The 20,026-nt window shown below is 41.8% G+C and overlaps 1 protein-coding gene across 2 annotated transcripts in view; it reads right to left on the bottom strand.

Annotated features, from left to right (window-relative positions):
* ESR1 (estrogen receptor 1) overlaps positions 1-20,026 on the bottom strand; it is a 281,593-nt gene that overhangs the window by 39,007 nt on the left and 222,560 nt on the right. The gene's annotated exons all lie outside the window — the stretch shown is intronic.

Below are 20,026 nucleotides of genomic sequence, written 5' to 3'. Positions count from 1 at the left end.
TTAGCAGTTGTAACTATTAAACAAGCAAACCCAAAGGGAAGTTTCCTGCTAGCTCAGACAGTAAAGCGTCTGCCTACAATGTGGGAAACCTGGGTTCGATCCCTGGGTCAAGAAGATCCTCTGGAGGAGATGGCTACCCACTCCAATACTCTTGCCTGGAAAATCCTATGGACGGAGGAGCCTGGTGGGCTACAGTCCATGGGGTCGCAAAGAGTCGGACAGGACTGAGTGACTTCACTTTCAAAGATTCAAAACATGCAATATCTTCAAAAGAAAGTATTAGTATATTTTTCAATAGGATTGGTACAGAAACTAAATGCAGAGATGATACATCTGAAAGGAATGCATTCATCTAGTTATTCATTAACTGAATTTGGAGCATGATGAGCTTGGGGCATAGGAAGAAGCTAAGATATTTTATGCATATGCAAACATGTTTGTAGCATATATAAAAATTTAAAACATGAACAGTAAACACATTGTCCAGCACTTTATTTTGCTTTTAATGGAAATACTTTAGAGTTCTTCATCAACTGTTTTTAACAGCGGCACGGTTTTTCACCGAACAAAATGATTTTATTCATTTAATCAGTTTTTTGTCATTTGATTTTTAGTTTGATTCCAAGTACTGTGCTGTTACAAACATTTCATGCAATGTCTATACTTGTGTTTAGTCTTGACACATTCAAAATGACTTATTGAGGGCCCGTTATATATGAGGCTTTGTGTTAACATTAGGGTACAGGGAGGAAAACCATGGACCTTGTTAATATAGAGATTGGGATGGGGGGATGAGATCAATTAGAAGTTTGGGATTAGCAGATACATACAAAAAACAACCAGATCCGACTGTATAGCACAGTATAGTATAACTACATTCAATATCCTGCAATAAACTATAATGGAAAAGAATCTGAAAATGAATATATATGTGTATATATATAACTGGATCACTTGCTGTACACCAGAAACTAATGCAATATTGTATTCTCCGATATCAACTTTACCTCAATATAAATTTTAAATAAAGAGATTCAAAACCGAGTCAAGACAGACAAGGAAAAAGATGAGTGCAATACAAGGCATATTCCCCAGAAGAGGTATGTTACATTGAGTAACAGTTTCTCCGAATTTAACCCACATCAATATTGAAGCAATTGTCATAAAGTTCTCAGTTAAAGTTACATAAAAAAATGAGTTTTTATGTAAAGTGCTTAAATGGCAGGTAGCACACCACAGGGGCCATATTTTTAAGTCTTAGCTACAGACATAGTGATAAATAGGTAGAGCCATAGATATCAGGGTAGAGCCTGGCCTTTTTATCTGAAGTATCCAGGAAACAATTCCCAAAGTGCCTTCTGCTTTGTAGAAATCTGGGTGCGTGAGAGCTCGACATAAGCAGAGGGGAATCTTGAAAAGATATATTGCTCCATGGGAGGAATGAGCTGGTGGTTACAGCAAAAGGTGAGTGGGTCTCAAGCCCAAGTGAGCCTTAAACCAAAAGTGGCCTTGATCTACAAGTGAGCTTTCCTGTCCCGCAGCTGATTTTTTTTTTCTTTCTAGTGAAAAAATAAACAAGGAGAGGGGGAAACGTTTGGAGGCTAAAGCTTTAAAAATAACAACTCGTAGCCAAAATAGAGAAATGTTCCTTTCTCAGTATAAAGTCTTTGTTTACTTAACAGACTGCACACCGGCAGGGGACGGCTTCTCAGTGTGGGAGGGAGCCTGTGTTTGCCTGCTGTGAGCAAAAGTTCAGTTCAGAAACGGAGATAGAGGAGTCTTAACAATCCTCCTCTTTTCTTCTCATCCCCTTACGACAGTCTCCTACATTTTCTCATGAGGAGTTTGTTCTTCACTCTGCCAGTGAGAGTGTATTCTTCTCAGCCTCTTCTCATCGGATGCTATCCTGGCATTTCTAAACAGCAGTTATTACCCAGCCACAGCACAATGCTGGCACTTCAGCACACTTTAGGGCCAAGCCCTCAGCCATGGCACATACCCACGACTCTCAATTCAGTTCTTAATGTGTATCTGTGTGCGTGTATTTGCACGTGTGTTTGCACGCACATGCACGTTCTCTTTTAGAGGACATGGAAGGAGCATACAGTAAGGATAATTGTCTCAACTGTCACTGAGACAATTTGATAGAAGGACCCTGGGTCTAACCTTCCATGCAAACAGAAGTGCTTCATATGTGCTGATGTGAGTTTCAACTCTGAGGCTCCTGGGAGAACATTCACTGCAGTGAAGCTGCAGTTTTCTAAGCTGTGCTCTATGAGTCTGGAAAAACTTGACGTTGATGTCTCCATAAGAATGAACTTACTGTCTTTCAGTGGAAAAACTTCATTTGGTCTAAACGCTTCAGCCAATTTGTTATTTGTGTAATAAATAAAAAGCATGTACTCTGAGAGCCCTGATGATATTTTCAGTGAATCACTAGAATGTCAGCTGCATGGAAATGACTGATTACATGGTATGTGAGAGTCTCCCATCGGCATTACCACCAGGTGAAAAGGTTTGCCGAGTGAGCTAGTGAACAGCTGATTTCTCACTCTAAGGTCAGGTACAAATCCACATGGATTTGGAAGGTTAACAGACGCTCGTCACCTGCCTGACACAAAGGTATCATTTACTATCCACGGAGGTCATGACACATTGGGGTCGGCGATTCATTTTCAAACCCTGCCGACACACCCTGCACTAACTTCGAGGAGCCAATTAGACTAGCACAGTTAACTCAATATCAGAGGAACAGGTGAGTCAATGGCGCAGCGATCGGGTGATTGCTAAGAATCTGGAGGTAACCTGACTACAGTAAGACAGGATTAGTCTAAATCCCTGAGGTATGCCTGAGGCTGTGAGACATGTGGGCTTTTAAAGAACAAGATATATTTTTTTAAAAGGAGCCCAGCTTCAGGCATAGATCACGAGTAGTTTACCAAGCAGACCGGCCCATGACTCCCACTTTGACACACGTCAGCCTGCAGTGGCGAACTCTCCTCGTCACACAGAGCACCTCAGAACTGCCTCGACAGAAACCCTCATTCTTCTCCTTACCCTCTCCCAATGCAGTCCATATGCACTTAAGTTATGGGGAAAGAAACAGGTTTGGAAAGCGTGTTTGTTCATGGGAGGTTCTCCTCTACAGAAATGAATGCCCATTTTACGGAAGCCCTTAAGTATGCATTCCTCCACAGGTGAAATAAAGAGCTCCAATGAGGATCTATGGCTCAAACCTGCACTTGCATATCTTCAAAAGTAATCTTAAAATGTAAAGCTACCCCTTGGACTTTGTTGTTATTGTTGTTTAGTTGCTAAGTCGTGTCTGACTCCTGTGCGACCCCTTGGACTGTAGCCCATCAGGCTCCTGTATCCATGGGATTTCTCAGGCAAGAACACTGGAATGGATTGGAATTTCCTTCTCCAGGGGGTCTTCTCGACCCAGGGATAGAACCCTTGTCTCTTGCATTGGCAGGCAGATTCTTTACCACTGAGCCACTAGGGAAGCCCACCCTGTAGCCTCTCTGTATAAATGAACATTGATAGATGGAGACAGAAAACCCAGGAGATCAACATAAGACATTCAATTTAGCTATCCTGAAAAATTACAACAAGGTTAGAAAAAGGCTACAAATTAAGATGCTGCTGAACATCAAAAGGTCCGTCTAGTCAAGGCTACGGTTTTTCAAGTAGTCATGTATGGATGTGAAAGTCAGACTGTGAAGAAAGCTGAATGCCAGAGAATTGATGCTTTTGAACTGTGGTGTTGGAGAAGACTCTTGAGAGTCCCTTGGACTGCAAGGAAATCCAACCAGTCCATTCTAAAGGAGATCAGTCCTGGGTGTTCTTTGGAAGGACTGATGCTAAAGCGGAAACTCCAGTACTTTGGCCACCTCATGCGAAGAGTTGACTCATTGGAAAAGACTCTGACGCTGAGAGAGATTGGGGGCAGGAGGAGAAGGGGATGACAGAGGATGAGATGGCTGGATGGCATCACCAACTCGATGGACATGAGTTTGGGTAAACTCCGGAAGTTGGTGATAGACAGGGAGGCCTGGCGTGCTGCAATTCATGGGGTCACAAAGAGTCGGACACGACTGAGTGACTGAACTGAACTTATATATGTGGAATCTAGAAAGATGGCACAGATGAAGCTACCTCTAGCACAGGAATAGAGACGCAGACGTAGAGAGTGAACATGTGGGCATAGCTGGGGAAAGAGAAGGTGGGACGAACTGGGAGATTAGGGTTGACATAGATACATCACCATGTGTAAGATAGCTAGCTAGTGGGAACCTGCTGTAAAGCAAAGGGAACTGGGCCTGGTGCTCTGTGATGACCTAGATGGGTGGGGGTGGCGGGGTGCACCAACAGGGAGGGGATATATGTACACATATAGCTAATTCACTTCATTGTACAGGAGATGCTAACACAATATTGTAAAGCAATTATACTCCAATAACAAAATAGTTTCTGTATCTTTGATGCTACAGAATCTCTCAGCACACGCTCTGACATGCTATGACTCCATAAATATTTGTATGGTCAAGAGGTTTACATATACAATGCTTTGATGTATGGAACACAGACTGAAGATGGCAAATTGTAAGGTATCTTGAGAGATACAACATTTGAATGGCTATATGTTAAAGCTGATTACTTGAGAGGAAAGTGGCTAAGACTGTGGAATCTGACTGCCAGGTCCAAATCTTGAGACCATTATTTACCAATTATGTCACCTTGAACCAGTTCCTTAAATTCTGTGTGCCTGAATGAGTATATACTCACAGTGGACTGTAGGTTGAATAAGAACTAGTAAGTCATTAATATATGATTGTTTGATATAGTGGTTGGTTTATGAGGATCAAGAATGAAATTGGCCCTGGAAGTGAGGTACTGATATAGAAATATTTACCCCCTTGATACTGAGTAATAAGAAACAGATATAGCAAGCTAGAGAGCCCTGTCAGCAAATTATCAGGTAAAACCATGGTCTCAAAGAACTTGGAAGGCAGACCACTCACTTGGAGAAGTGGATAGAGGGAGTCCAAGTAATGGTATATGGCTGTCCATACAAAAAAGAAGTGAACTCAGGTAAGAATGAAGTGGTTCTGAAGCAGAAACTGAAGGAAATGGGGAAATCCCAAAGATAAATAACCTTACAAATTTGGAAAAGCCAAATGTTCCTGGCTATGAAATATTAAAGAGATGAAGTCAAAAAGCATTCTGTATTTGGAAGGCCCAGTAAGACTTTTTGATTTATAAGGTTTAGATTTAGAGTGTTAATAGCACCTCATGTGGTAAAGGGTGACATCAAGAGGGTCTTGCCTCTTCATCCAAGCCTGTGGTTACAAATAGTCTCAAGGTTGTCACCAGTAAATCATGAGGGAGAGGCCAAAGGACAAAGAAGCAAATGAGAACATCAGACTTGAGAACTGTGTTGAGGAAAGACTTTGGGTGTGGTTACAAGAGATGAAACTGACAAGGGCAACTGGGATAGAAGCCTACTCTTCTTCCTCTTCTTTTTTTTCCTTTAAGACAACTGTACTACCAAAGAAATCACAAGTCTGAACTAATAAACAAAAGCCTTTGATTGTTCAAGTCTCTAACCCTAAAATTTAGGTTGCTTAACACAACACAAGTGTATTCCCGTCTCAGGTCATTGTCCAATGTAAGCATCTTCCTTGGTAAATGAACTTCCCATTCAGGGACTCGGGATCCCTCTAACCTCTAGCTCTGCCCTGTAGAAGTCCCTGAAGTGGTCTTCATTCAGACAGGAGATGGAGAAAGGACTCAGGAAGACTCGGAACGTGTGCTGACAGGATGTGTTATGAACATGGCAGAGCTCACTGAAAGGAGAAGCAGTCTCACGCTCACTTCAGCTGTAGCCAGTGTAGATGATGGAAAGAAAGAACCTCCCAGAAGATGAAGTCAGGGTTCTCAAAGAAGAATGGAAAAGTTCCTTCTCCCCAGACAGCAAATTTAGGAACTAATTAAAGAACTTTCAGGCTCCTCAGAGTAGAAACCTCCACATTCTGCCTAGTGGGTTTCCCAGGTGGCACTAGTGGTAAAGAACTGCCTGCCAGTGCAGGAGGACCTAAGACACATGGGTTTGATCTCAGGGTCAAGAAGATTCCCTGGAGGAGGGCATGGTAATCCACTCCAGTATTGCTGCCTGGAGAATCCCACGGACAGAGGAGCCTGATGGGCTACAGCCCCTAGGGTTACAAAGAGTCAGACATGACTGAAGTGACTTAGTATGCATACACATTCTATCCAGCATGATGTAATGACTGGTATGAAAGAGTATGTGACAAGAAAATCAAAATGGAGCCAGTATTGCTAAGAGAGCAATGGAGCCAGGAGGCCACGAAGGAAGTGGAACTTGAGCACATCTCAGCCTGGATGGAACCTGACATTTGACCACTCACTATCCTAAGGAAGATTGCCAGAACCTTTGCCAGAAACTCAAAATGTTTATCAGATTCTTATTCTAAAGCAACTCATGACAGCCTATCCCTTAAAAATAAATATTTCTTTTCTTGTGACTTCTGCCTTTAGAATTTCCTGACTCTCTTTCCCAGAACACTCTCCCCTTTATCTGAATCTGTATCTCCTGAATTGCAGTTCTTAAGATGTGAAATAAAGCTTTGGTTTTTTGCAGTCTCGATACCGACTATTGTCTGACAAATGACACAGGCTATTCCTACTTCTTTGTTTCTCGATTGACTTTGTCTTGCTGTTCTTTCGCCCCTACTCCACCGTGCGATACTGAATGTATTTGTGGATCAAGGTTACCAAACCAGGATAAGCCATATCCGTGCTGGACAGAAGGGACCACACATTCCTGAGAAATCAGTGTACAGGACTGATTCGGAACCAAGAACATGGCTGGAGGCAACTCTGAATTCTCTCTCTTGGAGAGGAACAGTGTGAATTTTGGGTATGGGGGTAGTGGACATTTGGTGACCAGAAGTGAAAGATTGCTGAATTGATCACAACACATTTCCTTTCCCTCCTGGGCTTCCTCCTAGACATACAAACATTTCCAATATTCCCTGGAAGTTAAAGTGGACATGGGACTGGGTTCTGGCTAGTGAAAAGTGAGGGGAAGCAACTGGGACCACTTCTGTGATAAAGCGGATAGATAAGAAACAGACATGCCTCTCCAGTCCCCGTCCCCACCTACTGCCTGAATACAGATCATTCCACAGACCCAGTAGAGGGCAGAGCCTAAGGTTAGAAAGGCCCTGGGTCCTTGAGTTGGAAGGTCACCTGCCAAGGAAGATGCCTGCATTGGATAGGAACCTGAATAAGAAACAGATTTTTCACTGTGTTGAACAGCAGGCATTTTAGGGAGAACTGTGACAATATTTAGCCTCTACCCTATGACACAGAATAGATGCATAGATGCATCCTCTGTGCTCCAAGCCACTCGGGACACAACAACTGACACACAAATGCACTTAGGATGCAAAGATGTGCTTCTGAGACATGGCGACTACTAATAACCAACCAAAGGGATATAAAGAATGTATCTCAGTGACATCTTGCTTTAGAGAAACCAGACACTTCTAGCTGGTATCATTAGGAAAGAGGTTGATGAGTATGTGGCATAAGAGATGGAGAAATTTGAGGCTCCAGGGCCTGTATTTCTGGAGAGGGAGCCTCCAAAACATGATACTGCTGGTGACATCCACTCAAGGAGTGAAGAAACCAAATAACTGAAATGTAGACTCTTACAAGGACTTCCCAGGTGGCTCAGTGGTAGAGAATCTGCCTGTCAAACAGGAGACTTGGATTTAATCCCTGGGTCAGGAAGATCCCCTGGAAAAGGAAATGGCAACCCACTGCAGAATTCTTGCCTGGGAATTCCCATGGACAGAGGAGCCTGGTGGGCTAAAGTCCATGGAATCTCAAAGAACTGGACACAGCTTAGCAACTAAACAACAAGAATCTTCTGAACACTAAGGTCAAGGTTCCTATCATTATAACAAAGCCCAGTATTAAGTGACTGATTTAGAGTTGACCAAAGGTCTGAGTGTTTTGAAAAATTACCCAGGACTCATTTGTTTCTGAGTCTTCAAAAACCTCCTAGGTTTGAAGGCTTTTCTTCTGAAAGTGATTCTGAACAAAAGCAATGATCTGGTATCTGCAAGGATGTGCTGAACAAACCCATGAGAAGGAGAGCATATCTCTCTCAGGGCTCAGCCACCTCTCTGTGCACCTGAGAACATGTAACCCATAAGGCTTTGGATCAAAGTCTATGCTTTATATGTTAACCCATATGGCTTTGGATCAAAGTCTATGCTTTATATGTGAGTGTACTTTACCTATCACAGGCTATATGTCAAGGCAAATAAGCTAAGAACACATAATGATAACTAGCAAAAATGTCATTCCTCTTAGAAAGGATAGTGTTTAGGCAGAGAAAAGAAAAGTGGAATGCAATAAAAACCAACAGGGGAAATTTTAAGAATATGGCCAAAAGATCATCTTCTTAGAGTTACTCTGAGAAAACGGAGATAAAAACTATGTTCTATGATTCATTGGAAGAACTGGATTTCAAGTGGTCCATTACCCTGAGGAGAGTTGCTATGAGACTGAAAGCCAGTGCTGTCTTCATGGAGAGTTGGAGGATTAAATGCATGGGACAATTTGGGAACATCTTAGAAACATAAAGTTCTCAGAAGGCACATTGCAAGTCAAGCAGACCTTCCTGAAGAAGCAGGAGAGGTTAACAGTAGGAAGAAGGTTTTCAGGACTCTGCTTTTCTCAGTTTCAATCCATATAAAGCTTTGCTGCTATTGCTGATTTCCTCAGAAACATACAGGAGTCTACCAAGAGAAGCCAGTCAACATTGGTGCCCAGTAAGTGGACTTCCAAAAAACTGGGGAAAAAGCTGAAAAGATTCTTTCAGCATAAGGAAGTCCACACTCATTAAAATCAAAGAGAAGAATGAGGCTTTCTTTCAGGCAGTGTCCGAAGGATACATTCAGCTCAAGAAAAAAAAAACAAATTCTTTAGGATTTCCCTTGTGGTCCAGTAGTTAAGAATCCACCTTCCAACGCAGGGGGCGCAGGTTTGACCCCTGGTCAGGGAACTAAGATCCCATATGCTACAGAGAAACTAAGCCCATGAGCTCCGGAGCCCTTGTCCCACAACAAAGATTCCGCGTGCTGCAATTAAGATCCCATGCAGTCAAATAAATAAATATTTTTAAAAAGAGAAAAGTCATTGTCATTCAGAGACTTGCCTTGCTGAGACATTAACTCATTGATGGCTGAAGTCTGAGAATGACTGGCCATCCAGACATATCTAACCATATATCCAATCCTTTACAAAAGGAAGACTCTACCCATGCTCCCCACCCCACCCCAGCCCCAACATCATGCCCTGATACAAGGCCAAGAGGACTCTCCTCTCGCTTCATTTCAGTCACTAAGGGGGGACTTCAGCCTCAAAAGAGTCGCTGCGAGCCTACCTCTAATCCTGGAAACAGAGTACAGATAATTGACACGCCTATTACTCACCCAGAAAGGTCCAGACCCTTTCTATTCATACTGGTGCAAATGGCTGTCATGAAAATTACACAGGAAACATTCCAGTGGCCTATCTGAAAGGTGTGTCTGTATATTAGCTTCACACACTTAGTCATCTAATGTCCAATTGTCTTTATTAAGCCACCTCTCACACAGCAGTAAGACTCTATGGAATTCGTTGCTTATTTACTTTTCTCACATTCGTAGGTTGATAGTCAAAAGAGTTTTGAAGCCAAGAGACGTTTTCTAATAAACAGAAAAAGCCTTAACATGCACTCTTTTCATATACTTTTGGGTACTAACATAGCAAGAGAGAAGGTTACACTTTGCTATTATAGGTGCTTCTGTCAGAATGTGTAAAACACACTTCTGGGTTTGAATGGTTTCCCAAAGGGAGATGGAATTCTGTACTTCTATAGATAATGATCCACTTGAGTTTGCTTGTTCAGTGTATACAGTTTAAGAGCTAAAGTAAGTCCCTAGAAGAAAATTCTCTAATGGTTGTGTCTATTCAAATATCCAATTGAAAAGAGAGTCAATCAATCTTTTAAATCTTTTAAGATGTCCACATCAAGTATGTAAAACATCGGGACGAATTCCCTGGTTATTCACTTTTCATTTGGAAACGCTGTAATTACACAAAGAAGTTAGGTAGTTTTTCTTGAATGTACTTCAATGAACAGATTTTATTAATTGAAATGCAGGCAAACAAATTAACAGAGAGAATGTGGTTTGTATGAGAGCAGGGTTTCTATTTTTGATAAACCAACAATTGTTTCTTTGTGTGTGATAAACACTTCTTCATTCGCTTATTTTAGTTATACGCTACTTTTTAAGTCTATTATATATGTCAGATTCAGTGCTAGGAACTCAAAGATCAAATGTATTCATTCCTCTATGCATTCAGTGAATATTTACTACATCAGAATCTACTCTGCTCCGTGCACTGAGCTGAGTGTTGAGGGTTTAACAACAAGCAAAACATTGTGCTTCTGCAGTGTACAATTTAGTAAGGTAGACAGGTATGAAGCACACACACACCCCCACAACTACAACAGCAACAACAAAATAAAACTAGTAATTGCAATCCGTTCCAAGAAGGAAGAGTATAGGGTCTTACAAGAGAGCAACAAGAGGACTGACTGCCTTAACTCAGAGGAAACGTGGGGCTCAGGGAAGACCTTTGGGAAGAGGTGACACTTCATCTGAAACCTACAGAAATTGGAATTAGTTAGGAAAAACTTTGGGAAGAGTGTAGAGAGGGACGTGTACATAGCTTTGGGAAGCAAAAACAAAGTGCTTGATGAGTCTGAGACACTAAAAAGAAGGTCAGCACTTTGGAAGGCTGGAACTCACTGTGACCCCGAGCACAGTGGTCCTGAGCAGAGCAAAGAGGCAGCCGCAGAAACAAGGCCCTTAGGCTTCCATCCGGAGGGCGATCTTCAGCCCCAGGCCGAGAGAGGCCATTGCAGTTTTAAGAGAATTCCGAGGAAACTTAAGAGAAGAGTGACCAATATTTGTGTTTTTCAAAGACCAGATTCACAGGGGAATTATTTCCTCAAGTCTCTATGAAAAGAAAGCGAAAGTGTTATTGCTCAGCCACATCTGATTCTTTACGACTCCACGGACTGCAGCCCGCCAGGCTCCTCTGTCCATGGGATTTTCCAGGCAAGAGTACTGATGTGAGTAGCCATTCCCTTCTCCCGGGGATCTTCCTGACCTAGGGATCAAACCCAGGTCTCCTGCATTGCAGGCACAGTCTTGACCATCCAAGCCACCAGGGAAGCCCCAAATCTCTATGAAGTGAAAGTGAAAGTCGCTCAGTCATGTCTGATTCTTGGTGACCTCATGGGCTATACAGTCCATGGAATTCTCTAGGCCAGAATACTGGAGTGGGTAGCCTTTCCCTTCTCCAGGGGATCTTCTCAACCCTGGGAATGAACCCAGGTCTCCCACATTGCAGGCGGATTCCTTACCAGCTGAGCCACAAGGGGAGCCCAAGAATACTGGAGTGGGTTGCCTATCCCTTCTCCAGCAGATCTTCCCGAGCCAGGAATCGAACTGAGGTCTCCTGAATTGCAGCAGATTCTTAGCAAGAAGAATATAAAATTCATATTTCTTATCCTTGCCATTCTACTTGCAGCACACACACATACACACAAAAAAACAAACCAAAATGCACCACCAAATGCTGCTTTATGGTGCAGAAATTAAATGCAACATAATCACCTATGGCCATTGAAATGTCCGAAGAAAAAGCAATTCCTTTCTTATCCTGTCTTTTACTTGCAACTCCTGGTTTACAAAACCAGTGCTCCGATCCCTGAGCTCTAGGGCCTCACCTTTCTTATATGGAAAACTTTAATCTGTTCACTATCCTTTAAGACAAATGGCATATATTCAATACACAAGCCAGAACTAAACTAATGACCTAGGAATTATCATGGGGATTCTGGAGTCATTTCATTAGGGTTTATTAAGCTCTTATTTAGATCCCAAGCACTCTGCAAGTTAGTCAAAGTGCTCACTTTCCAAGAGCTTCCATTCACATGGTAAAGGCAGATAAAGAAATGTAAATAATGAGCAGGATAACTCCAACTGTGAGAAGTGCTTTCACAGGAACTAAACCAGGGAGCAGTGGGATAGTGTGGCAGAGGGCCACCTCCAGCTAGCTTGTCCTCCGGGCGGTGACATCTGGACTGAGGCCCAAGTAACAAGATGTTTTGAGATAACCCAGACTCTAATTTTAGAAGAGAAGATTTTCAAGTGTTTTTTCATCGGTTTAAGAATTAAGGTAGTCATTTTAATGGTTATTTTTAAGGCTAGGAAAAAGTATTCTGGCTTTGCAACACAATCATGCATTGGAGAAGGCAATGGCAACCCACTCCAGCACTCTTGCCTGGAGAATCCCAGGGACGGCAGAGTCTGGTGGGCTGCCGTCTATGGGTTCACACAGAGTTGGACACGACTGAAGCGACTTAGCATCAGCATCAGCAAGGCAGATCTACACAGACAAAGCACTGTGCCAAATAATCCAAGAAACTGGAATTGAAAAAGGAGAATTAGAGGTGGCCAGAACACTGACTTCCTCTTAGAAGCTCCAGTCTTTTTCATGCTAAAATTGAACCTACAACCGTTAGGAGAACAATGGTTTTCCCTGGTAGCCAGTTCACAAATTCAGCCCATGAACAGTCTACAGAAGGTGGCGGCGGTACTTCTTAGCTCACACTGGAACCAATCCTCTTTGATAGAATTCATCTTTCTTTAATGTTGACAACTCACGTGGAGTTCTTTGGTTTACTTCATTTTTAAAATTTTATCTTTTCTTTTATTACGGATGATCTTTGCCTTGACTTCACCATATAATTTCTACTTTCTAAATTCATTTCATTTATTTCAGTCTAAGGTTTAGCCAAACAAAAATACAGATAGAAAACATTAATTTGAAGAAGGGTAATGGACACTGAACTCATGTGGTTCAGTAGTAAAGAATCTGCCTGCCAAGGCAGGAGATGCAGGTTTGATCCCTGGCTTGGGAAGATCCCATGGAGAAGGAAATGGCAACTCAGTCCTATATTCTTGTCTGGGAAATCCCATGGACAGAGGAGCCTGGCAGGCTACAGTTCTTGGGTCACAAAGAGTTGGATACAGCTGAGTGACTGAACAACAACATCAAATTGACACTGAGAGCTGTTTCCAGTGTGCTGGGATATGTATGCCTGGAGTTAAATACTAGTTTTTGAAAAAAACTTTTGGCCACGTCATGTGGCATACAGAATCTTAGTTCCTCTACCAGTGATTGAACCCATGTCCCCAGTAGTGGAAGCGCAGAATCTTAACCACTGGATGACCAGGGAAGTCCTAATACTAATGTGCTCTTGATTGGAGTTGTTTTGTGTAGCTCTTACGTATAGGTGTTGATTTGTTTTTGAAGTTTTCTTTGGATTACACAGTAGGAAGCATTATGTAACTAGTGACAAGCCCAGTACCAGAAGGAGTGGCCTTGTGTTTCTGGCTACCCTCTGGCAGTAGCTGGCTGTATAACCTTAGGCAAATGGCAACCCACTCCAGTATTTTGGCCTGGGAAATCCCATGGACAGAGGACCCTGGTAGGCTACCATCCACGGGGTCACAAAGAGTCGGACACGACTGAACAACTTCACTTTAGAGGCTGGAGTGAATCAATAGTATTCAAACTGTTTTTAGCAATGGTATCCTTATTAAATGAAATACTACGTGGCACTTCAATTGTAAGGCAGAACAAAGTGCGTCTTCTTTGGAAGAACTCAAACGGTGCCCCAGAGACCACATCTTCTTCCTTCCTCCAAGGCAACTTCTTAGTTACCTCCTTGGAAAAACCCACAGAAGGCAATTTGAAAAGCAGTGCCCTAGGTCTTAAATGTTACTACAGTTCCAAGTGCAAACAAGATAAGTCTCCAAAATCATACTTCACAGAATCAACATTTTGTACACTTACTAACCTCTACGAGAAAGTAAAAGGGTTCACTTAGTCCTTTAATTATAATACTAAGCTTCACTTTTGGTGATGAAACGTCTTAAAATGCAGCTAGTCTTGGCACCAATGAAGTCTCCTAGGTTGGACCATGTCGTAACTTATGAGTCCTAACAATGACAACAGAATAGCAATGAAAGCCCACGTCTATTCCATTCTCACTACGTGATAATCAGTTCAGTTCAGTCGCTCAGTCTGGTCCGACTCTTTGCGACCCCATGAATCGCAGCACGCCAGGCCTCCCTGTCCATCACCAACTCCCAGAGTTCACTCAGATTCACGTCCATCAAGTCGGTGATGCCATCCAGCCATCTCATCCTCGGTTGTCCCCTTCTCCTCCTGCCCCCAATCCCTCCCAGCATCAGAGTCTTTTCCAATGAGGCAACTCTTCACATGAGCTGGCCCAAGTACTGGAGTTTCAGCTTTAGCATCATTCCTTCCAAAGAAATCCCAGGGCTGATCTCCTTCAGAATGGACTGGTTGGATCTCCTTGCAGTCCAAGGACGTGGTCTAAAAACTTGGCATTCACTCCTTGAATCCTTATAAAACTCCATGGAGGGCTTCCCCAAGTGGTCTAGCAGTTAAGAGTTTACCTTGCAATGCAGAGGTACCAGTTCAATCCCCGTTCCAGGAAGATACTACATGCTGCAGAGCAACTAAGCCCATGAGCCACACCTACCAAAGCCCACGTGCCTAGAGCCCACGCTCCGCAACAAGAGAAGCCACTGCACGGAGGAGCCCGTGCATGGCAACTAGAGAGTCGTCCCCACTCACAACCAGAGAAAGCCCGAGTGCAGCAACCAAGGCCCAGTGCAGCCAAAATAAATAAACAAGCAAATAAATAAATAAATAAATAATTCCATGGAAAGAAACTGAGGCACAGAGAACATAAGTGTCTACCCAAAGTCACAGTTGGTGGGTGGTCAACCTGCAACCTAGCTCCAGAGCCTGGGCTCTCAAACAGCATACTGAATATCACCACCACCCCACCACCCCCCGCCGACCATCCCCTTCTCCAGTTAGGCTCACTTTCATGTGCCTTTATCTCTGCTGCACCCCTGCCACATCCAACCCTTCCCAGAGGGACTTCCCTTTCTGTGACTCCCCTCGAACCAATGTATCTGAACATGAGCCTGGAGAAGCTTCTGTTGCTCTGAAACTTCACAAATTCCTACAACTCTCTTTTCAACAGGTTCCAAAGGTTTGTTCAGTGTCAAGGACATTGTGTCAGTTCTGGGACTAAGACTCGGGAGCTTGGCACCAAATTCGTGGACCGAAGGTTCCACTGCACTTCCATCTTCTTCCTTTCCCTGGGGAGTGGACCATGCATCTTCCTACAGCAACTATCCCTTCTGTTTCTCAGTCCACCACTCACCACTAGCGGTTCTCTCAAGATGAGTTCTGAACTAAGTGTATACCCATAGGCAGCACTTAATACCTCTATGAGTGGGTAGCTATTCCCTTCTCCAGCGGGTCCAGGGGATTCTCCCAACTCAGGCTTGGGGGAGGTTTCTCACACTTTCTACCTATAGGCCAGTTTATATTATCAGAAGGGACTCCCTGGGTTGCCTGCATTGCTGGCGGATTCTTTACAGGCTGAGCCACCAGGGAAGCCTCATTTGGCACTTAGCTACTTGTTACTGACACATGTTAAGCTGTATATATTCATGTAACTGACTTACTACACCCCGCACCTCTAATAGATTATATGCTATCAGAGGACAGGTTTGTATCTTATTTTTCTCTATATTTCTAATTCCCAGGTAAATGTTGATCTTATTAATCTAGATCATTAATGGTGGAGTGAAAAAAACATTCTGGCACCATATGGTGCTACAGAAGACTCTTGAGAATCCCTTGAACAGCAAGGAGATCAAACCAGTCAATCCTAAAGGAAATCAACCCTAAACATACATTGGAAAGCCTAATGCTGAAGCTGAAGCTCCAATACTTTGGCCACCTGATATGAAGAGCTGACTTACTGGAAAAGACCCTGATGCTGAGAAAGATTGAGGGCAAGAGGAGAAGGGGGTGACAGAAGATGAGATGGTTGGATGGCGTCATCAACTCAATGGACATGAGTTTGAGCAAACTCCCGGAAATGGTGAAGGATAGGGAAGCCTGGCATGCTGCAGTTCGTGGGGTCACAAAGAATCAGACATGACTGAGCGGCTGAACAACAGCCAAAAAACGCTGCTGCTGGAGTAAGGAGTTTTGATTCCTGCCACTAGAGAGCCTTACAACTGAGGGTAGACACATTAACAGCTATAAACCTCATTTTCCCAAGGAAAGGTGAACATTATAATGTCTATCTTAATATCCTCAAAGAGCCATTTCAGGGATAATGAGAGAATGTGGAGGTTAGCACATTAGAAACCACAAGTATGACACACTGTAGAATTATAATTATTACTTAAAACATAACCTTATTTTCTAGAAGGGTTGATTTTAAGGATTTTTTTTGAAGCATGCAATCTAGGAGAGGGAAAGGTTGTAGCTCATGAATGCTTATTAGAAACTGAAATAAAAATTAAGAATAATTCACAGAGTTTCATTAACAGCAAGACACAACATCATCAATGTGACCTCAAAGGCCAGACGAATCTATTCTACTCCAACCAGAGCAATGTGTGCTGGCATTTTCAGGAGAGAAATGAGAAATTATCTACATGTCCTTTACGGATAAGTGCGTCTTTCTCAGCATCCTTACCATAAAGGGCAAGGTTTTGTTTCTTATTCTTTCGTTCCTTTGTTTTTATGATACTTCTTTCTTTTTTGCTGCCTCTCTCCCCTTATTAAATATTCCCAGGGCTGCAGAACATGTAGAAATTGTATCTTTTGTCTGACAGAATAGCCTAAACTAGGCCAATGGCATCGCTCTAATTTACCAGAAACTTCTTGAAGAAACTAAAGTAGGGGTCATTTCATCAGTGATTGGCACTACAACACATTGTTCTGGGAACAACTGGTCAACAAAACTGCAGCCCGTCTCAGGGCTTCCTGAAAAACATTTTCATCTTTTCTTTCCTGGCCTGGTTGGTGTATTCGCAAGGACTCCGTGCTGCACTCTGACCCCCGGGGCCTCAGTGATGGTTAAAATTGATTCTGAATCAAGGTAAACAGGGTTCCTCCCCATAGCCTGGAGAGCTCCAGTCGGTAGAAGCTAATGAAGCCCTAGAAGCAGGCTGCTTCTCTTCCACCCACCCTTTATTGAAACTGCTTTTGAGTCTTATTGTGTTATAATTACATACTATAGGAAATTCAACCATCATCTATTTCAAGGATTGAGCCCATGACTCTTACTAAAACATTTCAATTCCATTTTCTGAACATACATTTCTAAATGCATCTGTGAGGGCCCTTCACAAGTATTTCCATTTCACATTTCAGAAAACTTAAGAGTGGCGCAGGTTCCTGACTGAGCTGATGATGGATATAAAGGGGTGCTCATTCTGGGCTGTTTAGGTTATTCTCTGTTTCCTGACTTCATTTTCAGCCTAATATTTGACTCAGACAACAGAATTTTGATCATATATGTTTGGTAAAACAAAATGAAAAAATAAATACCCATTTCTCCAGCAACCCACCTTATTTTTATTTTCTTTTTAAAGTTGCTCATTTTAGCGAGATCAACATTAGCAATATTTCTTCCAGCATTAGTAGTTTTTGTGCCCTGCCTAGAGAGAACACAAAAAGTACTGTCCTTCTTGAGTTCTCAAATTCATTCTCAAATTTGAGATAGATATTTTCCTAGAAAACTTTAAATTTTATCTCTCAATTAAATCCTTCATTCATCTGGAATTCTTTTTTTCACATGCTATGAAATCAAATCAGATTTCCTTATTTTTTTTTTCCTGTGTAAATGACCAGTTGTCTCAGAACAATTAATGCTTTCTTGCTTTCCCTCCCAATCTCAATGCTCTATCTGATGTCAATTTTTCATAAAAGTTAGTTTCTGAACACCCTTTTCTACTTCATTAGTCAGTGTACTTATCTTCATGCCAGTACCACATTGTCTTAATTATAATAGCTTTATGACTTTGTAACTCAATTATTATAATTTTTAACCCAATCTCCCCCACCTTAATTCAGTTTTCAGAAACATTTGGCTATACTTGGTCTTTGACCTCTACCATATAAATTTTAGAATTAACTTGAAATTTTGATTATAAATTCACTGAATAAATCAGTGAATAATAATAATAATAATTTGTGGAGAACTGGTGTATTTTCAATAATGGATCTTCCTAGCCATAAACATGGTATATTGTTTTAATGCTTTATGTTTTTAGTATATTTCTAATTTCTAATTATGTCTACAAAACTCCTGAAATCTCTCAATGAAATTTATTCCAAAATACATTAAATATCCTATTACTGTAAAAAGTATATATAATTATATGAAATGTTTATATAATTATATATATAATTATATGAAATGTTTATATAATTATATATATAATTATATTTTATATTTATTGCTGGTATGCAGAAATTGACTTGGGTTTTTCATATTGATTAACTAAACTGTGGTATTGGAGAAGACTTTTGAGAGTACCTCGGACTCCAACGAGGTAATATCAGTCAATTCTAAAGGAAATCAGTCCTGAATATTCATTGGAAGGACTGATGCTGAAGCTGAAGCTACAATCCTTTGGCCCCTGATGTGAAGAACTGACTCATTAGAAAAGATGCTGCTGCCGGGAAAGATTGAAGGCAGGAGGAGAAGGGGATGACAGAGGATGAGATTGTTGGATGGCATCACTGACTCGATGGACATGAGTTTGAGTAAGCTCCAGGAGTTGGTGATGGACAGGGAGGCCTGGTGTGCTGCAATCCATGGGGTAACAAAGAGTTGGACATGACTGAGTGACTGAACTGAACTAAACCTTCTTGTAAACATTCTGATGGGATTGAATATCAGAAAGATAGCAAGGGTAGTTCTTATCTAGGACTGTTTTAAACCAGATAAATCGAGTCTGTCTACATTTCTCATGGCTATACAAAAAACCTGGCTAATTTTCAATTTTAAGGGAGGCAGCTGCTAGAGAATAGAAGTTAATCTCATAGGCTTTCTATCTGCCTAACAAAATATAAAAACCAAGTAACTTGAAATCTAAATGTCTTCTCCTGAGTGAACTTCTACCACACATATAGCAATCATCTATTTCTCCAAAATTTAAAACACATTTCAGAAAAGAAAAAGGGTCTTTTGAAAGCTCCATCTGATGGTTCAGAGTCCTTCTAATGAAGGATGATGATATGTTTGTTTAATGCCCATTTTTAACATGTATCTTTGCTGCTGCTGCTGCTGCTAAGTCGCTTCAGTCATGTCCGACTCTGTGCGACTCCACAGACAGCACCCCACCAGGCTCCCCTGTCTCTGGGATTCTCCAGGCAACAACACTGTAGAGGGTTGCCATTTTCTTCTCCAATGCATGAAAGTGAAGTCACTGAGTCGTGTCCAACTCTCAGCGACCCCATGGACTGCAGCCTACCAGGCTCCTCCGTCCATGGGATTTTCCAGGCAAGAGTACTGGAGCGGGGTGCCATTGCCTTCTCCAGTGTATCTTTGCTAGTTGTTAGTAAAAACTTGGTGTAATTGAGATCTACGATTCATTGGGGTCTGTTTTGACAATTCAGCACATTTAGGTACCATTATCCACAAAGCAGATGAAAACGATAGCCTAATCTTTAAGGATAAGTTAAAAATACTGGAGACAATAATCAAAGCTTTGGAAGAGTTGCACATTTCAGAAACAGGAAATGCATAAATGATAGGATCAGGCAACAGAAAAAAAATAAACAAGAACTGAGACATTTGGAAATAAATTTTAAAATAAAAGAAAAACATTCAGAAAGATAGACTAAATTAAGGAGGGTATAACAGAAAATAGACACCATGGACAGCACAGTGAGGGGAATAAAGGATGGAAAGATAAAGAGTAAAAAAAAAGAATAGAAAGATTTA

The sequence above is a fragment of the Budorcas taxicolor genome, chromosome 9, assembly GCF_023091745.1.
Source record: "Budorcas taxicolor isolate Tak-1 chromosome 9, Takin1.1, whole genome shotgun sequence".
In the NCBI taxonomy this organism is placed as follows: domain Eukaryota; kingdom Metazoa; phylum Chordata; class Mammalia; order Artiodactyla; family Bovidae; genus Budorcas; species Budorcas taxicolor.
The sequence above is the reverse complement of the archived record's forward strand: the minus strand, read 5'-3'. Positions and strand labels throughout refer to the sequence as shown.